Source organism: Schistocerca gregaria, chromosome 7, assembly GCF_023897955.1.
Source record: "Schistocerca gregaria isolate iqSchGreg1 chromosome 7, iqSchGreg1.2, whole genome shotgun sequence".
Lineage (NCBI taxonomy): Eukaryota > Metazoa > Arthropoda > Insecta > Orthoptera > Acrididae > Schistocerca > Schistocerca gregaria.
In genome coordinates this window covers 173,090,876-173,106,511 of record NC_064926.1, presented here as the reverse complement: position 1 = coordinate 173,106,511, position 15,636 = coordinate 173,090,876, and positions in this window count along the sequence as shown.

The window sequence follows — 15,636 nt, the reverse complement described above, 5'->3', positions numbered from 1 at the left end:
TTCTCCTTGGTCTGCCCTGACTCCTCCTACCCTCTACTGCTGAACCCATGAGTCTCTTGGGTAACATTGCTTCTCCCATGCGTGTAACATGACCCCACCATCTAAGCCTGTTCGCCCTGACTGCTACATCTATAGAGTTCATTCCGAGTTTTTCTTTGATTTCCTCATTGTGGACACCCTCCTGCCATTGTTCCCATCTACTAGTACCTGCAATCATCCTAGCTACTTTCATATCCGTAACCTCCACCTTGTTGATAAGGTAACCTGAATCCACCCAGCTTTCGCTCCCATACAACAAAGATGGTCGAAAGATTGAACGGTGCACTGATAACTTAGTCTTGGTACTGACTTCCGTCTTGCAGAAGAGTGTAGATCGTAGATGAGCGCTCACTGCATTAGCTTTGCTACACCTCGCTTCCAGGTCTTTCACTATGTTGCCATTCTGTGAGAATATGCATCCTAAGTACTTGAAACCATCCACCTGTTCTAGCTTTGTTCCTCCTATTTGGCACTCAATCCGTTTATATCTCTTTCCCACTAACATTACTTTCGTTTTGGAGATGCTAATCTTCATACCATAGTCCTTACGTTTCTGATCTAGCTCTGAAATAATACTTTGCGAACTTTCAGTCGAATATGCCATCACAATTAAGTCATCGGCATACGCAGGACTTTTTATTTTGTGTTCACATGTCTTAATCGCACCCAGCCAGTCTATTTTTTTCAACATATGATCCATAAATAATATGAACAATAGTGGAGACAGGTTGCAGCCTTGTCTTACCCCTGAAACTACTCTGAACTATGAACTCAATTTACCGTCAACTCTAACTGCTACCTTACTATCCATGTAAAGACCTTTAATTGCTTGCAAAAGTTTGCCTCCTATTCCATAATCTCGTAGAACAGACAATAACTTCCTCCTAGGAACCCGGTCATATGCCATTTCGAGAACTATAAAGCATTCGTACAATTCCCTGTTCCACTAACCACATTTTTCCATTATTTGCCGTAAGCTAAAGATCTGATGCTGACAACCTCTAAGAGGCCTAAACCCACACTGATTTTCATCCAATTGGTCCTCAACTGATACTCGGGCTTTCCTTTCAACAATACCTCAGAAGATATCGCCAACAACGCTGATTAAAGAGATACCTCTGTAGTTGTTACAATATTTTCTGTTTCCATGTTTAAAGATTGGTGTGATTACTGCTTTTGTCCAGTCTGATGGAACCTGTCTCGGCTCCCAGGCCATTTCAGTTATCCTGTGTAGCCATTTAAGACCTGACATTCCACTGTATTTGATGAGTTCCGACTTAATTTCGTCCACCCCAGCTGCTTTATTGCACTGCAATCTATTGACCATCTTCTCCACTTCCTGAAATATGATCCAATTCCATCATCATTCCTATCCCATTGTACCTCGAAATATGAAACATTAATGATCGTATTTTCACCCACATTGAGCAACTGAAAATATTCCCTCCATTTGACCAAGGAATCCACAAGATTCACCAGCCGTTTTCCTGGCCTGTCCAAAATACTTGTCATTTCCTTCTTACCATCCTTTCGAAGACTGCTAATTACACTCCAGAATGGTTTTCCAGCAGCTTGACCCAAAGTTTCCAATCTGTTTCCAAAGTCTTCCCAAGATTTCTTCTTGGATGCTGCAAGTATATGTTTATAGCGATAAGAAGTGCAATAGTATCGAAGGAAATTGACGGAGATTCGAATTGTGAAATGATTTGGGTGAAGGTCACGGTTAAAGCAGGCTCAGACATGGTAATTGGATGTCTCTATAAGCATCCGGGCTCAGCAGCTGTTGTGGCTCAGAACCTGAAGAATAATATGGAAAATATTTCGAGTAGATTTCCCCACCATGTTATAGTTCTGGGTGGAGATTTTAATTTGCCGGATATAAACTGGGAGACTCAAACGTTCATAACGGGTGGCAGGGACAAAGAATCCAGTGAAATATTTTTAAGTGCTTTATCTGAAAACTACCTTGAGCAGTTAAACAAAGAACCGACTCGTGGCGATAACATATTAGACCTTCTGGTGAGAAACAGGCCCGAACAATTTGAATCAGTTAATGCAGAACAGGGAATCAGCGATCATAAAGCGGTTACTGCATCGATGATTTCAGCCGTAAATAGAAATATTAAAAAAGGTAGGAAGATTTTTCTGTTTACCAAAAGTGACAAAAAGCAGATTACAGAGTACCTGACGGCTCAACACAAAAGTTTTGACACAAGTACAGATAGTGTCGAGGATCAGTGGACAAAGTTCAGAACCATCGTACAATATGCGTTAGATGAGTATGTGCCAAGCAAGATCGTAAGAGATGGGAAAGAGCCACCATGGTACAACAACCGAGTTAGAAAACTGCTGCGGAAGCAAAGGGAACTTCACAGCAAACATAAACATAGCCAAAGCCTTGCAGACAAACAAAAATTACGCGAAGCGAAATGTAGTGTGAGAAGGGCTAAGCGAGAGGATTTCAATGAATTCGAAAGTAAAGTTCTATGTAATGACTTGGCAGAAAATCCTTATAAATGTTGGTCCTATGTCAAAGCGGTAGGTGGATCAAAACAAAGTGTCCAGACACTCTGTGACCAACCGATTTAATCAACAAAGTAAAAGCGTACGGACTATCAGATCAATTGTGTGATTGGATTGAGGATTTCATAGATAACAGAACGCAGCATGTCATTCTCAATGGAGAGAAGTCTTCCGAAGTAAGAGTGATTTCAGGTGTGCCGCAGAGGAGTGTCATAGGACCGTTGCTATTCACAATATACATAAATGAACTGGTGGATGACATCGGAAGTTCACTGAGGCTTTTTGCAGATGATGCTGTGGTGTATCGAGAGGTTGCAACAATGGAAAATTGTACTGACATGCAGGAGGATCTGCAGCGAATTGACGCATGGTGCACGGAATGGCAATTGAATCTCAATGTACACAAGTGTAATTTGATGCGAATACATAGAAAGATAGGTCCCTTATCATTTAGCTACAAAATAGCAGGTCAGCAACTAGAAGCAGTTATTCCATAAATTATCTGTGAGTACGCATTAGGAGTGATTTAAAATGGAATGATCATATAAAGTTGATCGTCTGTAAAGCAGATGCCAGACTGAGATTCATTGGAAGAATCCTAAGGAAATGCAATCCGACAACAAAGGAAGTAGGTTCCAGTACGCTTGTTCGCCCACTGCTTGAATACTGCTCAGCAGTGTGGGATCCGCACCAGATAGGATTGATAGAAGAGGTAGAGAAGATCCAACGGAGAGCAGCGCGCTTCGTTACAGGATCATTTAGTAATCTCGAAAGTATTACGGAGGTGACAGATAAACTCCAGTGGAAGACTCTGCAGGAGAGACGCTCAGTAGCTCAGTACGGGCTTTTGTTAAAGTTTCGAGAACATACCTTCACCGAAGAGTCAAGCAGTATATTGCCCCCTCCTACGTATATCTCGCGAAGAGACCATGAGGATAAAATCAGAGAGATTAGAGCCCACACAGAAGCATACCGACAATCCTTCTTTCCACGTACAATACGAGACAGGAATAGAAGGGAGAACCGATAGAGGTATTTAGGGTACCCTCCGCCACACACCGTCAGGTGGCTTTCGGAGTATGGATGTAGATGTAGATGTAGAATTATCTGTTTGGCTTTGTTTCTTTCTTCAACATACCTTTTTCTGTAACATGAGGTCTAGTATGTAGCCATTTTTGATTCGCCTTCTTTTTCCTTGTACAGGCTGCCTTGACTGTGTCATTCCACCAAGCTGTTTGCTTCATCCTACTTTTACACACCACTGTTCCAAGACATTCTTTAGCCACTTCTAGTACTGTGTCCCTGTACCTTGTCCATTCCTTTTCCATTGGCTGTAATTGACTACATTCAACTTACTGGTACCTTTCTGAGATCACTGTTATGTACTTGTGCCTGATTTTTCTTATCCTGAAGTTTCTCCACTCTTATCCTCCTACATATGGACCTGACCTGCTGCACGTTCGGCCTCACTATCCCAATTTCACTGCAGATTAAGTAATGATCAGTGTCATCAAAGAATCCTCTGAATACACGTGTGTCCCTCACAGTCTTCCTGGATTTCTGATCTGTTATTATATAGCCAATGACAGATCTGATTCCCCTGCCTTCCCAAGTATACCGGTGAACTTATGTTTAAAAAAGGAGTTTGTGATTACTAAGCCCATACTGCCACAGAAATCCAAGAGTTGTTTCCCGTTCCTGTTGGCCTCCTTATCCTATCCAAATTTACCCATAACTTTTTCATAGCCTTCTGTTCGATTTCCAATCCTGGCATTAAAATCACCCATGAGCAGAACACAGTCCTTGTCCTATACTCTAAGAACTACATCACTGAGTACCTCATAAAAACTATGTATCTTATCTTGATCCGTCCCTTCACAATGGGAATATACTGACACAATCTTAATTTTCTTGCTAGACACTGTCAAATCTATCCACATCAGTCGTTCGTTTACATACCTTATTGCAACTACGCTGGGTTCCATTTCTTTCCTGATGTAAAGCCCTACACCCCACTGTGCTATTCCTGCTTTGACTCCTGACAGGTAGACCTTGTATTCTCCCACTTCCTCTTCTTTCTCACCTGTTACCTGAATGTCAGTAACAGCTAAAACGTCCAGCCCCATCCTACTTGCACCCTCTGCCAGCTCTACCTTCTTCCCCGAGGAGCCCTCATTGATATTTATAGCTCCCCATCTCATTGCCATTTGTTTGCCAAGTCGTATCTTAGGAGCCCCTGGTTTGTCAGTTAGAGGTGGGACTCCGTCACCTCCAAAGGTCCGAGGCATTTTGCTCTGATTGTTGGCAGCATCATATTTAAAGTACCAGGGAAGCAGGTTGCTAGCCTTACTTGCCCCGAGTCCCATTGAGTTTTACCCCTAACGGTTGAGGGACTAACCGTTGGATTTGGCAGTCTTTGCCGTATGAGCACAAAGGTGACCACGACTCAGAATATGTCCGAGATGCCCGGCCTTATTCCACAGTAACTGGTATCCAGACTGTCGGGACCACTTACTAGGCCACTCATACTTTGCCCGTGGTTCCTGAACTAGGACATGACTACAGGAACCCACACCATGAACCACTAATAGCTCACAATATCTATAATAAATAAAATTTTTACATCTCGGATATTCTATCAACATATCCTGTGGTCTTAACGTATCCAATAATTAATAAATCATCACTATCGCAGAAACCCACCTCCATAGCCGAGGTAGCTAACACACGTGGCGCAGTTGCTCGACTAGCTCGCCTCGTGGTGCTGACTGAAATTTTCACTGACAGTGTTTGCCTATGTAGAGGGTATTGGTGCTGGCGTAAGTTCGTCACCTCCAGTCTGTACACCAACGTCTTGAACAAAATTATAGACCTCTCCACATGTCTCATGACGTTAGGGCAAGTGAGACTGTTGATGGTATTCCACATCTCGGTACACAAGAAAAATAAGGACATTGCTATATTATGTAGTGAGACCAAAGACGATGCTGTTTTGTTATGTTGTTCATTACAATAGCATTACAGTCTTTAGGTTATCTGCGAAAAGTACACCGTTTGATACAGTATTTTATATTTTTAAGTGGATAACTTAACCTGTTATAGAAGTATGGTTTGCTACAAACATCACGAAATTTTGATGTGCATATGACACCGATGTCTCAGTAGCTGTCACACTATTTCATAAGTTACCTCCTGTGATGCCGTTGGAGCCATAGTAGTCGTCAAGATATTTATTCGAATACTTGTTTATGTAATTGTCGAATTACGAGACTATATTTCATAATAAAGTATCGTGACAGGTTTATTAAGATTTGAATTAGCCATATTCCATGGTTACAAGCAGTTTCCTTCTTTGATGTTCTCTAGGTCATACTTTTTTATAAGCTGTATGATACTGCTCGTATGATTGATATTAATGTGGTTCAAGGATGATGTGTAAAGTAATCCTAATGTTTTTCATGGAATTGTTTAGGCTAGGTAGTGTTTTGGTGTGCGGCGTTTGTAACAATTTGTCGATGTTAATTACGTAAATACGTTCTTTCAAGTGGTTACTTTTATTTTCGTACTAACATGAACTATGATGTGTGTGTAGATCTCATACGTTCATCTCTTCTTTGGATCGATAGTTTCAATAAATTTTGCTATGTAGAGTATGTGTATCGTTCTATTCATTTCGCGTTTCTTGAAGCTCATTTTGTGTGTGAGAATATATTTCGATTTCCTTAAAAACACTCAATAGCAGTCCTTTTTGTGCAATGTGCAAAACTTCTATAGCCCGTTCTGTGTGGTCCGATGTATGTCATTCTCTTGTCAATGAAAGAAGACAGTGCATGAGCTACTCTCACTATGTCTAATGTATTCTCTGTACTGTAAATTAGAATGTCGTTCAGTCTGACCAATATACAAATTTACACTGAATTTGGTATATTCCGGGATTTGAAGGTATGGTTGGTATTATCTGTCCAGAATGTAGTAATGTTTGAAAATTGTGCTGTCTCTAATATGCAGATTTTATGTTAGCGTGTTTCAGTAATACACTGACGGAGTGAGGTATCATTCCTAAGTACGAAATAGATATACAGTCCGAATCACCAAAAATTTGAATCGCAAATATTTCTGAAGCGGAAAATTCTACTGATGTGCGATTTTCATGGATAGTTAATCAGGGGCTCGTATTGTTAGCCAGTAAATAGATTGTAATTATTCTAGGAAGGTGAGTTCCTTGTGGGAACATACACTTTTCTAAATGGAACGATGCCTGTTGACATCAGCAAACAAAAAGTAGGGACGTTAGAATGTCAGTGATGTTTCTTGCAGGATCATAGTGCGAGTCAACTACGAGAAATTGTATTTTGAAAAGTTTCCCCACCGACACTTGGTTGTGCAATTCAGTCTACGTAGTTACTAGGTACGTTGTTGTTATGTTTGATTACAGTGTGCTTGTGTGTTGCTTGAGTGCATTGTGACTTGCTAGTCAATTAGTGCGTGACACACCAAGCAGACGGTTGTGAAAGTGCGACGGGATCTACCAACGCCGAAAAACCTGCCTTAATAACGGTGTATGGAGAGTGTAAGCTGAAAGCAGTTCGTTCTCAAATTGTGTATGCGGCAAGATATCCCAAAGGACGTCAACATTCTCCAGAGTTATCAACCTCTTCAACTCGTTAGATGAAAGTGGTAGTGCAACACCTAGACAACAGAGGGAAGCAAGTGACGAAAGAAGAGGTGGTAACTATTGTCCTTTCTGCTGTGGCAGCTGATCCGCAATCGCATGAGGAAGTGACGTGAAGCGAGCAAGTATTCTCCATCGAAATAGGCTCCGTCCCTAACAATGTCTTTACTTTCCGTACATAGGCATTAAGACATGATATACCAGATGTATCATCTATCTTATTCAGTGAGAGAAGCCACATTTACGAATCAGGGCCAGGTAAACCGCCGAAACATGTACTATTGGTCTGTTGACTATCCCCATTGGATTCGTCAGCTGGTATATCGGCATCCATGGGGTGTAAAAGTGTGATGTGAAGGTGTGAACCATCGCCTCAGAGGCCCTTGTTTCATAGACGGAAGATTAAACGGGCACAAGTATCCCAGCCTCTTAACAGACATTCTTCTACAGATACTAGGAGACGTTCTTCTACAGACTAAGAGGAACCTGTGGCATCAGCATGATATCTATTCAGCCGATAGAGCACGAAGAACTGTACCGTATCTTCAAGAACTGTTTCAAGATCCCTCGGCTGGAGGCTGATGACCTGTAATTTAGCCGGCCTGTTCTCGCGATTTGACGCCTCTAGACTATTTTCTATAGCCTGCCCGGACTTCTCCTAAGTAATACTAGCAAGTGTGCAGCAGTCGTTCCATACCAGATTGGAATCGTGTATTTCCGTTGCTGGTGGTCATTTTGAACACAACTTTTGGTGTTCAGCTGTGTCGTTACTGGTCAGGATCCACATAACTAGAGTATGCATTTCTGTTGCTCTATAGTGTATGCTGTCACATGTATTGTGCAAGAGTTGATCTGAGATCTTTTCAAAATACGATATATCGTAAACGACTCCCACTAGAATCCTGCAACAAACACCAGTCACTTAATAATTTCTCTGTTTTTAGTCTGTTAATGTCAGTGGATATTGTTCAATTAAAAAAAAATCTATATCGGCACAAAAATTCACTTCCTAAGCTTTTGATGTGTTGATTGGGTAACAACACGAGTCCCTGATTGCCAGTCCTTTCTGTTAAAATCACACGTCAGCAGCAATTACCATTTCTGCAATATCTGCGATAAAAGTTGTAGGTGATTTACCCTGTATATATAAATGTTTGCTTTGTTGTTAATTTTTATGTCAGCGTTATGTGTCTTACGTATGGCGGATTGTATAGGCATAGCGCCTTTAGCATTAAAATGTGTGACAATTTTAAGATCTATATAACTTTGTTCTGTAATATAGTTTAGGATTTGTATCTCTTTCATGCTCCAAAGGCAGGTTTACTGATTGATTAATCTTTGCATGAAAATATGAATATTTTTGCGATTTTGGGTAACAGGAATGTGCATTATAAACCTCGAAATTGTATGCATAATTGAAGTTTTTGTGATGATATACATGTAGTTTGAATTTTATCCATAATGGATGCAGATGAACTACGTGACTGTTCCTTTCAGGGTGTTGAATGAAAACCGCTACCAGTCACAATTGAAGGTATTTATTTACAGCACGACCGGTTTCAGGCTTTTGCCCATCTTCAGGTGCTTACATTCAGAAACATGTGACGTTCAATGATGGAGTTCACTGTTTAAATAAAAAGAGAATATGATAACTAATAAAATCGAGCGAAACAAGTGCAAATGAGAAGTGGTTTATCCGAAAACTATTCCTGTACTTACATACAGATGGATTATCCATATTGTTGTCACGCTAATCTTGCAGTTTTTGGTCTTGTGTTCGTTCTTCTTCACATAAAACTTTTCAATTTCACTTATTGTTTTGATATTTGCACCAATATAAGCATGAACTCTTTGATTTACAGACGCTACTTTCATTTTTACACTTTTATAAGCGTGAACTCGCGACATTGAACGTCTTTACATTTAGATAAAGCTGTTTTGGTCAAAGAGCTTAGATCTAAGAAGTGTAAAGATGCTACACTTACAGAACCTGAAAACGTATTACAAATTACGAAATATAGGTACAAATATGTTACACATACAGAAACAGAAAGGTATTACAGATTATGAATTATAGGCACAAATATGTTACATAGAAATAAACAGCTATTACAAATTATGAAATTGAGAACTGTTGTATGATTGTGGGACTACACTGACATTTATAATATACAAAATGGTTGTAGGTAAATGATGTTGGGTTCAAAAAGTTTTTAGAGTGAATATAAGCAGATCTGTTTTCAATGTGAATTACTGTAGAGCTGTTACAAATTCAGTGGTCATGAGAAAGGGATTAGTTTCTGTTTTACAATATTTCATGAAAGATGTTTAGGAATGATTTGTTTGCAAGGTCGACTTGTTCATTTAGAATGAGGTGTGGTGAGTTTGAGCTGTAGATGTAAATTTCAAGTTCTTCAAGGCGGTTCATTTTCTTTCCTTTGCTGACAGTGTGTAATATTTGTAAGTTGTCTGTAATGGCTGTGGCTGAGTGGCCATGTTCTTGTAGATGTGCTGCAAAGGTTGATTTGTCAAAGTTGTTTAGGCGGAATGCATCCATATGCTCTCGGTATCTTACTGTGAAACTTCTTCCTGTCTGCCCTATGTAGTATTGTGGACAGTTGTCACACAAGAGTTTGTAAACACCTGACTTGTGATGACACTGGCTGTTGGTTTTGCTACTGTGAATGATATGCTGCTGTAGCTTATTGTTGGTGCTGAAGGATATTTGGATGCCACTGTTACGAAAAAGGTTGGCGATTTGGTATGAAATTTTTCCAAAAAAGGGGATGCAGGCAAATGTTTGTGTTTCAGCTTGTGAATCTGGTTTAGGAGGTGTGCAATGTTTCTTTTTGATCTTATTGTTAAGTTTGTCAATTATATCTGGGCTGTATCCATTTCTGTCTGCAATTCCTTTTATAATGTTAATTTCTTTTTCTTCATCAAGAGGACTGAGTTGGATTTTGTGTACACGATTAAGTGTAGATCTGAAAAATGCCATTTTATGTTGTACTGGGTGACAGGAAGAGTTATTTATAACAACATCAGTGGTGGTGGGTTTTCTGTAAATTTGGAAAACATGATTTTTATTTATATTTGAAATATTAAGATCAAGAAAATTAATTCCTTTGTCTACTTGGTGTTCTACGGTGAAGTTAATGTTGTTGTGCATGCTACTGAGGCCATCTGCAAGTTTTTCAATTTCCTCACTCGTACCATTGTACAGGATGATGGTATCATCTACATACCTTTTGTAGTAAATTATTTTATCTTTAAATAAACAGTTTGAGTTGAAGAACTGATTTTCTATGTGATTAATGTAAATGTCTGCTAGGATTCCTGCCAAACTGCTACCCATTGCAAAACCATCTTCTTGCTTATAAATTTTATTATTAAAGGTGAAATAGTTATGTGAAAGAATTAGTTCTAGTAGTTCAATTAGTTCATATATCTCAGCTTTGGATAGCTTTTGGTGCTTCAGTAGGTTGTTTTTAATTATCATAATTGTGTCTTGTGTAGGGATGTTGGTGTAAAGGTTTACTATGTCCATTGAAGCAAATATGGCATCTTCTGGTATTGGTATGTTTTTGATGTGCTCTACAAGTTCATAACTATTTTTGATTGAGAAGTTATTTTCAAAAGTATAGAAATTACTGAGAATGTCTTTAAGCTTCTTGCTGATGAAGTATGCTGGACTGTTTCTGGAATTGTTGATTGGGCGTATAGGACAATTTGCCTTGTGGACTTTTGGTTGTGACCGTAGTTTTGGTGCTGATGGATTCATGACAAGGCATTTTAGGACATCAGAGTCTGACAACAGGAAGTCAGAGGATTTCATCAATTTCCTTAGCTTGGTTTGAAATTTGGAAGTGGGGTCTTTCTGTATTTCATTTATATTGTTCTTATGGAAAAATTCTAGAGTTTTGTTGATATATTCAGATTCATACATAACAACAGCTGAATTACCTTTGTCAGACTTCACTACAAGGGCTTTGTTTACAGACAGTTTTCTATTAATATTTCTTAACACTTTGGTTTTACAGTTGTTTGTCTTTTGGTTTTGTAGGTTTTTTTTTATGATATTCTTAACTTTGAGACCAATGCTAATTTGTTCATTACTGTTCATTTTGACTGAGTCACATGCTATTTTAGAGTGGACAATTAGATCCTTGATATTGTTATTATTGAGCACTGGTGGAATATTATGCCTGAGCCCTTTCTCAAGTAGCTTAGTTTCAGCTCCGTCAAATGTGATGGTGGTGGAGTTTATCACTCTGTCATAAAACATTTGTTCTGATGTGGGAGTAGATTCTAGATTAACAATAAGATCAAAAAGAAACATTGCACACCTCCTAAACCAGATTCACAAGCTGAAACACAAACATTTGCCTGCATCCCCTTTTTTGGAAAAATTTCATACCAAATCGCCAACCTTTTTCGTAACAGTGGCATCCAAATATCCTTCAGCACCAACAATAAGCTACAGCAGCATATCATTCACAGTAGCAAAACCAACAGCCAGTGTCATCACAAGTCAGGTGTTTACAAACTCTTATGTGACAACTGTCCACAATACTACATAGGGCAGACAGGAAGAAGTTTCACAGTAAGATACCGAGAGCATATGGATGCATTCCGCCTAAACAACTTTGACAAATCAACCTTTGCAGCACATCTACAAGAACATGGCCACTCAGCCACAGCCATTACAGACAACTTACAAATATTACACACTGTCAGCAAAGGAAAGAAAATGAACCTCCTTGAAGAACTTGAAATTTACGTCTACAGCTCAAACTCACCACACCTCATTCTAAATGAACAAGTCGACCTTGCAAACAAATCATTCCTAAACATCTTTCATGAAATATTGTAAAACAGAAACTAATCCCTTTCTCATGACCACTGAATTTGTAACAGCTCTACAGTAATTCACATTGAAAACAGATCAGCTTATATTCACTCTAAAAACTTTTTGAACCCAACATCATTTACCTACAACCATTTTGTATATTATAAATGTCAGTGTAGTCCCACAATCATACAACAGTTCTCAATTTCATAATTTGTAATAGCTGTTTATTTCTATGTAACATATTTGTGCCTATAATTCATAATCTGTAATACCTTTCTGTTTCTGTATGTGTAACATATTTGTACCTATATTTCGTAATTTGTAATACGTTTTCTGGTTCTGTAAGTGTAGCATCTTTACACTTCTTAGATCTAAGCTCTTTGACCAAAACAGCTTTATCTAAATGTAAAGACGTTCAATGTCGCGAGTTCACGCTTATAAAAGTGTAAAAATGAAAGTAGCGTCTGTAAATCAAAGAGTTCATGCTTATATTGGTGCAAATATCAAAACAATAAGTGAAATTGAAAAGTTTTATGTGAAGAAGAACGAACACAAGACCAAAAACTGCAAGATTAGCGTGACAACAATATGGATAATCCATCTGTATGTAAGTACAGGAATAGTTTTCGGATAAACCACTTCTCATTTGCACTTGTTTCGCTCGATTTTATTAGTTATCATATTCTCTTTTTATTTAAACAGTGAACTCCATCATTGAAAGTCACATGTTTCTGAATGTAAGCACCTGAAGATGGGCAAAAGCCTAAAACCGGTCGTGCTGTAAATAAATACCTTCAATTGTGACTGGTAGCGGCTTTCATTCAACACTCTACATATAGTTTACTGTTTTGCTACATTCTGATTCTATTCTGAATTTTATTCTGGATTGCAGATTGTGGAGAGGTTGAGGTATTAGTTAGATGACTTCATTTTTTCCATTTATTAACATTAATATGTCTCGACATACCTATAACAGTACACATTTTCGGAGATTATTTCGTTCGTGTTGTAAAGAATTTATCTTCCAAATCATTTAAGGAAATGTCTGATATTAATATTAGAATGCTGCATCCTCTGCCTATACCATCTCCTAGATATAACAGTTTACTATCGAACTGAAACAAATTTTGTTTGAGTATCAAGTTCAGTTATTGAATAATGTCACTGACACATCTTATGGCGGCTTTCCGTAACATTGTAAATTGTGTTTTATTAAAGTAGTTGTTAGGGCAGTGGGATTGTTCATTCATAGATTTGTGATATCAAATGAGAGAAAACTGCTGTTTTTTGGTGTATTTTCTTGTGCTAGTAATCTAGAGTTTTCTTGTTGTGAATTGATTATTAAAAGTGTATACTTTCCTTAGAGCGTCGTGCACGTTTTTTAAGCTAATATGTGGGCCTATTATAGTGTTGACCACTGGACAGAATGGGGCAGATGTTTTGTGTATTTTCGGATGTTCCTGTAATTTAGATGTTGTAGGATTCATTACCGAACATCACTATCTGTAGTCTGATGGAAGAGAATTACAGTGTTTAGTGGTCTTTTTGTGTCACATATCTGTTTATGGAGTCTCTATTGTAAAAAAATTCGTTAGTTTTATGTAAATAGACTTTCTGTTTAATACGACTGAACTTTTACCTCTACCTATTTATTAATGCGTTATTAGAAACTAGTTTTTCAATTAGTTAGTTTAATATCATATAATATTTGTACTGGCTTTTGTAGTTATTGGTGCTTTCTTTTTATATTGCATGCAGTGTCCTAACAACGATTTTGTTTTGTTGTTCTATAGGTATTCTAACTGTATCAGTCGCTATATTAGTTGTAGCTATACGTCCTTTCCTCATAGCGTTGAAGAATTTTGGTTCTACATTATATTTTAAACTGTTATGTAATAGATTTTGTTCGCTATTTTTAAACAAAATGTCAGTCAAGTTTACTGTGTTTCTATAAAGTTTTGCATTTCCTTTTAGTATGTTAACCATACTTCTTGGATAATAAGGTGTACATAGTTATCTGCAAATTTTGTAACATAGTTGAATATAAAGTCATTGATGCTAAAGTCTAAATGTGCAAAGTACATATCCTGATCGATTTCCTTCATTTATTGCCGCATACATAGAGTTGTGGCATATTGATTTGGAGTTGCCGTAATTGAGGGTATTGCAACTATCTTGGTGCTAACACATGTAGGGCTATTGCGGTTTGATTTCTGTTTTCAGGTTCTCTGTGATAAGTAAGTAGTTCGGTATACTTTTAAAATTTTTAATGGATAAATAACCCTGTTATAGATTGATGGTGCTACATACATAATGTGTATTAGGCCATTGTTGATATTACATGTTGACAGACTGGCCACGATGTTGACTATTTTATCTTACTGTAAATGTTTTTTGGAGATAATTTTTCACAAACCGCCTTATAATTCGATAATGTGGTCTCTGAAAAACTTTGGATGAACACTGCAATAGACATCCAGAGTAAACTTTAAGATAAAAAATTGATTTTTTAAAGTTTCAGATAGTATTGCCCCTTATGGTTCGTACCACTCTTGCGGCTTTCGCGATGGACATCGGTAGGCTGTGTGTCGGCAGAAGGTTTCACCTTCTTCCTTTCCCAATCAACACCATACAGTGGAAACACAACACTACAATATACACACATCCGTCACACTCACTACACTCCACAAATATACATATAGAACAGATGTCACACATGCACAATGAAAGAGACCAATGTGCACATTTTTGCAATAAAACAATGTCGTACGGCATTGGTGGCTAAGATATCACATGGGGAGGGAGAGCCATGTCGGCTCGTTTTCCGACCTGTTATATCTATGCTTACTAGGGCATTCCGTTTTCCTGTTACGTCACAGAGTGGCACTTTGATATTCATGTAGTTGGTTCTGTGGTTAGCGGGAATGGGAGGCAAGTTGTTGACTGACGGTGGGGAGTAAGAGAGAGAAGCGTGTGACGAACAGCGAGCGTGAGATTAAGGGGCGTGATCGGGGATTGGTAGTACAAGAGGGCGGCTGTTGGTAAAGGGCGGTGTTAGTGTTGAGAATAGGACTCTGCGGTGTTGCGCCCGAATGATTTTCTGGATGTGGGTGTGACTGTCTGCTGATGTGGACATCGTGATGACATTGATTTTCTCTGGTAACCGCCCACCCTACCTTATTTTTGGGGGACATTACTTCTGGTCATGACTTTTGGCGCAAATGCTCCGGAGCTGAATTTGCTACCGTTAGGCTTGTTTGCCCACTGTTTAGCGTCCCTCCGAACTGAAGCTACTTCTCCTTCTGCCGCGGCCCCCAACCCTCATTCTGTGTGAGCTCCCTTTATGGATGATATAAAGGGTGAGTCAGGAGGAAAGGTACATGCTTTTACGGATGATACTACTGGTGATTCTGAACAAAAAACTTCTAATAAACATGTGCTCTTTTCGTAACTGTCTCCAGGTTAACCAATGAAAACAGCTAGGAACGTGAGAGGGGCAGGTCACGGTAAATTAGGATACTATTATGTTATGGTTTGTTTAAATGTGTAC